Below are 6106 nucleotides of genomic sequence, written 5' to 3' on the forward strand. Positions count from 1 at the left end.
AGATAGACAATTAACTACTCTTTATAAGTTGGATAATGGATTGAGAATGATCTACTCGATTTGTTACTCTTTTATTCCTTTCTAGTCCAAAATAACGAGTCAATTAGGATCATTAATCGTCGTGACATCTTTTTAATTAATTATTTAATTGACGCAAGCCGTTGGACAAGTTGGGTGCATAAACTTAGTCTAATTTTATCAACACTGAGAAATTAATCCTTCTAATGAATATAAGCTTCTTTTTCTTAGTGACAAATAGCTCTGTGTAGCTGGAATAAGGTTCTGAGCTTCATTAATTTGACCATCCCACTTGCGCAGTTGCATTACTGAAATAGTAATAGGAGTGTGTGAGAGAGGAACGAATGATATTTTGTAAAGAGAGGATAGGAATGTCATACTTACTATAATAGTATTTGATTATCAAAGTATTTTTGCATGTGGACTATCGGTTGGGTTTTAATTAAAATAAATAATTTTTTGTGTGAGAGATATGTTCCAGAAATGCCAGTATATACGCATTAGCACTTCTAATAGCATCTTCATTCCATGCTCCTGTTTGAACGTGACTTTGTGCCCACATAGATTATAATTATAATAATTTTACAAAAGTGTATTCTGCATTAAAACTTGACGGAGACTTCAAACCACTAGGCAATTAACTTGAGAAATTATTGAGAAAATAATCAAAATACCTCTCTTGACCAAAATCTCAACTACATATCTAACCTTTGCGAGGGTCCTATTACCCCCTGCACAAATTTTTTCAGTATCAAAATGCTCATTTTTTGCTGATGTGGCAGTTCAATATGACAACTCCCAATTATTAACAGGCGCTTGTCTACACACGCCTGACTCACGTGCCACGTCATCATCGTCTTTATTAGGAGTTAAAACAAAAATCACACCAAATCAACTCAAAGAATCACCGACCAAGCAATAAGTAGCAACTCCAAACAAGCAATTTCCAATCAGATTTTCTTTAACAAGATTAGATTTTTCAACTTTAATTTTTTTTCCAGATTTTTCGTTTTTTTTCTTCAGTTTTTTTTTTTAATTTGATTTGGGAAAACAGTGATTATAATCCAAATAAATCCAAATTTGAAAGGAAGCTTCCTAACACCAAATAGAACAAAGTTCATCCATTAATTTGATCAAACAATCAAGAATTTAAAGAAACTCACTTGGTTCTTCATAGCTTTCTTCACAATGGAGTTTAATTTTCTCCCCAAATCAACTCAAAAAATCTCCAACCAAGCAACAAGTAGCAACTCCAAACAAGCAACTTCCAATCTCAAATCTGTTAACAAGATTGGATTTTTCAACCTTGTTTTTTTTTCAGTTTTTTTTTTAATTTGATTTGGGAAAACAGTGATTATAATCCAAACACGCCCAAATGTGAAAGGAAGCTTCCTAACATCAAGTAGAACAAAGTTCATCCATTAATTTAATCAAACAATCAAGAATTTAAAGAAACCCACTTGGTGTTCTTCATAGCTTTCTCTACAATGCAGTTTAGTTTTCTCCCAAAATCAACTCAAAGAATCTCCAACTAAGCAACAAGTTTTGATAAAAAAAAATGGAGATGGGTATTAAATAGGGTGAAGAAGACGATTAAGTAGCCTAAAACTGGAGGGAATTTAAATTATCTACGTGGCATCTATGTGGCGGCTGAGTTGGCGCTCCAAAACACGTCAGATGCTGTTTTTTTAAAGGCTGTCACGCACCACTGGGCGGTGCATTCACGCTCACTGCCACATTAGCAAAAAAAAGACATTTTGATACTCAAAAAATTTGACCGGCGGGAAGGGGGGGGGGGGGTAATAGAACCCCGCAAAGGTTAGGTGTGTAATTGGAATTTTGGTCAAACGTTGAGGGTATTTTGAGTATTTCAATTGAGAATATTAGTCGGGGCATTTTACTTAATTTTCATGTATATGTACTTTGATATTTTTTAAGCTAATGCAAAATCTATCTGCATTCTAAAGCATCAGAAGAAGCTAGTGGCCCGACATTTATGAAATTGTATTTTGTTGCTTAATCCTCGAGTGCTTAATCTATTTTTTTATTATTATTTTATTTTTTAGCAAAGACTCATCCTATTGTGTGCTTTTCCTATAATCCATTGAACATCAAACGGAATATATGAATGGAGGTCAGTATTGCTATCTAAAAAATTGATACACTAGTAATATTTAACTATTGGAAAGGCCTTTACATAAGGATAGATACACTCATAAAAAGCAGAATAGGAAACCGAAGAAACGAAAAAACTATTTGATAATTAAAGACATACTCATTTTCGTCAATTAAAGAAAATTCTTGGGAGAAACTCACGTTTATGCATATTTGATTGCTATAATGTCGTGGATAAGATATATTAATACAAATTAAATCATCAAAAATGTTTGTTACAAATAAGGTTTAAACTTTGATAGTATGATAAGATTATTCTGTAAAGCAAACTTAAAGGTGGCCCGAAAAATCGCCCTCGTGGCTCGAGGGATCTGGAGATGTCCGAAACCAGCAGCTTCGCCGGTTGCAGGAGAAGTGTTCGACAACATGTCCTCAAACTAATCCAACCTCGAAGCCGGAGTTGGAGAACTTGGAGCGGCTTCAGCAGCTTCAGCAAAAACAAGATGCTCCGTACTTGCAGCAGTCTCATAGTAGGGTAACGAGCCAGTGGCCGTTGGAGCTTCGCTCCCCGGGGTAGGCTCAGTTCTTTGATCAGCTTCGGCAGCAGCCCCCCTCCCCACTAGATCTACCTTCCCTTTGCAAGGGTGTTTCTTCGGAAGAAGCTTCATCTGAAATGTCGACGAAATCAATCGACCTTAGAGGAGTGGGGTAAAGAATTCCTTCCGCACATGTGGGTAACGCCGGAATTGAAGGAAGGGGTAAAACGGTGATACTCTCTTCCGGAATTGAAGTCGCGGAGGGGGTCCAGACGAGGAGCTCGGGTTCTGCTTCATCCCGTAAAGCCCTAACGACGCTCATCTCCTTTTTCTTCATTTTATGCCCTTTGTCCGAGGGCCTTTTTCTCTTGGCGGCAGCAGCAGCGAGGATACGAGATGCACCTGCTAAATCGAACTTCGTGCCAACGTTGTGGGTTCACCTATCGATACTGGTCTTGGATCTACCGAGCCCTTAGGCAATCCTTAAAATTGAAGATGTTATGAATACGGGTAGTAGAAGATGCAGTGAACACGGGTAGCAGCAGAGTATTACCGTGGTTCTGGGTGACCCATCGGCCACGTGACAGATGGCCTCACGTCCGGTCATCATGGACATGCTGGTTAAGGTGTGCAGTAACCCATTTGTTCAGAATTCGGATGACCGAGTAAATCCATCCAATGGTTAATATAAATAAGAAAAGCGGTGAGAAAGTGGAACCAAAGTTTGATAAAACATACAAAAGCAATTACTTAGAGTTCAGGCTTACGCTTGTTGTTCCACGTTTTTGGAAAAGGCATGTAATTGTCCGGAATGATGTCCGAGGTCCTCACCCGGACATATCGCTCCAACCATCCCCTGTCTCTATCTTCATCCATTTTTTAGAAAAATGGATTCTGGCTACGCTTTGCAAGTTTTATTACGCCACCCTAGAACAACCTCGAAGAATATAAGTGTATCAAGTGGACCAGCGTGAGCTCCTTCCCGGCATTGTTGGCTAACAATCATAGGCATGCCACGACCCTCAAAACGATCGGACCAATCTGTGCCAAGGTCACGTCATAGGTCCGGCACATGTCCAAGATGACCGAATCGACCGGAGGGTTGAGCTTAAGAGTAAAATGGTAAGTATAAACATATAAAGAACTTACCGGTGGTCAATGACTGATTCACTTGGCTCGGGGGCAAAAACTTGAACCAAACGGGTGTCCCACCCGCAATCAGCCCGGACTAAGTCAAGTTTTTCCTCAATAATGGATGAGGGATATCGCCTCACAACAAACCCCCTCTCGGATACCGAAGAAGGTTTTTCGACCTCAAAATATTTATTGAAGTTAGGCTTGGCCTATATAATATCTGAGGCAGTGGGCTCGAAGGTGCTTTTTGCTTTAGTTGGGGAAGCAGGTTCGGTTCCTTGAGATGAAACCGGGGGAATATCATGGGAAGTGGTTTCAGACATTTCAAAATATGAAAATAAAAAGTAGAGTGGATTAAAAAAGGAAGTTAAAAAAGAGTAAGGGAACAGACGGTTCAAGAAATGCCAGAGTAAGAATCAGCAACACTCAAACAAGAACCAGCTAGTAAAGATGGTGGCAAAGTTGCTTCCTTTCACGTGGTATAAACAATGAATTAGCAACAAACTTGATATGGAGGACAATTAGATATGGTGAAGATGAATAAATGCAGTGAAGAGTGAAGATGAAGAGAAGCGAATCGTAAAAATGTTTGTTTGAAGAGGTAAAGAGCCTTATATAGGCATGGAAATGGAACGGTTGCCGATGCCAGCCAACCAGAGGGAGCCATATGTCCCATATTTAATGAGGAATGACCTGAAGCGATGTGCTTTACGGCGGTTGTCAGAGTTGACCATCCGGAATAAGACACGTGGCCGAAGAAAAGGGGACGTGACGCAATTGTTTCCACCAAAATGAGGAGATAACAACGTACAAACGGAGTCACCGATTTCTTGATGCATCCACTTTCCCTTACTCCGATAAATCTACGATCCGAGAAGTGTGGGGGCTAGCTGTATACGGTAAAAATCGGACACGTGCTAAACCGGTGAGACCCAGAACTGGAGGAACGCTTGGACCGGAGCTAAGGAAGGGCATCATTTGATCCGGTTTCCTCATGGCCGAGCTGGTCGTTGCCGTTGGTCCGTTTGTTCGTGGCCGTTAGTCCGTTTATTCGTGGTCGTTGGTCCGGGAGATCTGTTGCGCGATTGCCACGCGTCGATAATGTCCTGCCATGTTCAACTGCCAATCGTACGGGTGTCAGATCGTATGGCCAACTTAACCCAACCAAATCCAAGTCAGTGTTTTTCTTTATTTTTAATTTTCTCTTATTGTATGGAGCTCAAGAGGCTCAACTATAAATAAGGGTCATTGCCCACTTTTAAGGGGTTGACTCCTTAACATCAAAAACATTCTTTTGTACTAGAAATATATACAAATCTCTCTCATTATCGTGTTGCAATCCGAATTCATTGTTTTCATCTCTATTACATTTCTTCAATCAAGTAGCACTCATATATTAGTAAACACACAAGTATATAGCAAACCACCGATCATTAGTCGCTTCTTCATAGCACCTTAATTGATTATCGAAATTTGGGGTAAACACTAGTATTTAATTAAACATAACTAATCTAAGAGGAATTGAGGAACACGTAATTCATTATTCTTCAATTCCGGGCAAGATTCTGGTTGAACGAATAAATTTCACGGATTTGGTTCTCCATTTGAATTCAAGGCCTCCACAAGAAAGCCAAATTTCCATATACTTTCAATACTCCATTTTATGTAATACTAATTTCTAATTAAATCATTTAAAATAGGTTACCTTTATATTTCTTTTGTTACGCTTAATAAGTGATAACATACGTAAATATCATGACGGACTCCAACGCATAAATTTGGAGAGAGGAGTAACTAAATAGAATGGGAGACGCCCTAGTCACCATTCAATCTGCACCTGTTTGCAGATTGCAAATGGTTTCCTATAAATAGTAGTAATTAAAATTTCCCAATGCAGTAAAAGGATGCGTCTGGATGGGACTAATGAAAGAAATTAAAAGGATAGTAATGTCGACATATATATGCTGTTAAATTCACTAGCAGAAGTATCTTCTTTTGTGTCTGGCTTAACACATTGGTTTTGCCCTAAAACAATATAATACATTAATACTAATACGTATATTACATATATATATATATGATCCAAAATGCCAGTATACATTATCACGTTAACTTTAATTATTATTCGTTTAGATTCTCCACGCTACTTAAAATCATACTTCCAGAAAAAAATTGTTGCTCGTGACAAAACGTGACTATGTGCCTGCATGGTATAGTGATATTTTAAAAAAAATTGGATTCCCTATAAAACTTGCCTTTTCAAAAGGACAATGATATTACTTAAAACACTAGGCACCGGCTTG

The sequence above is a fragment of the Lycium barbarum genome, chromosome 6 (genome assembly GCF_019175385.1).
Source record: "Lycium barbarum isolate Lr01 chromosome 6, ASM1917538v2, whole genome shotgun sequence".
Taxonomy (NCBI): Eukaryota; Viridiplantae; Streptophyta; class Magnoliopsida; order Solanales; family Solanaceae; genus Lycium; species Lycium barbarum.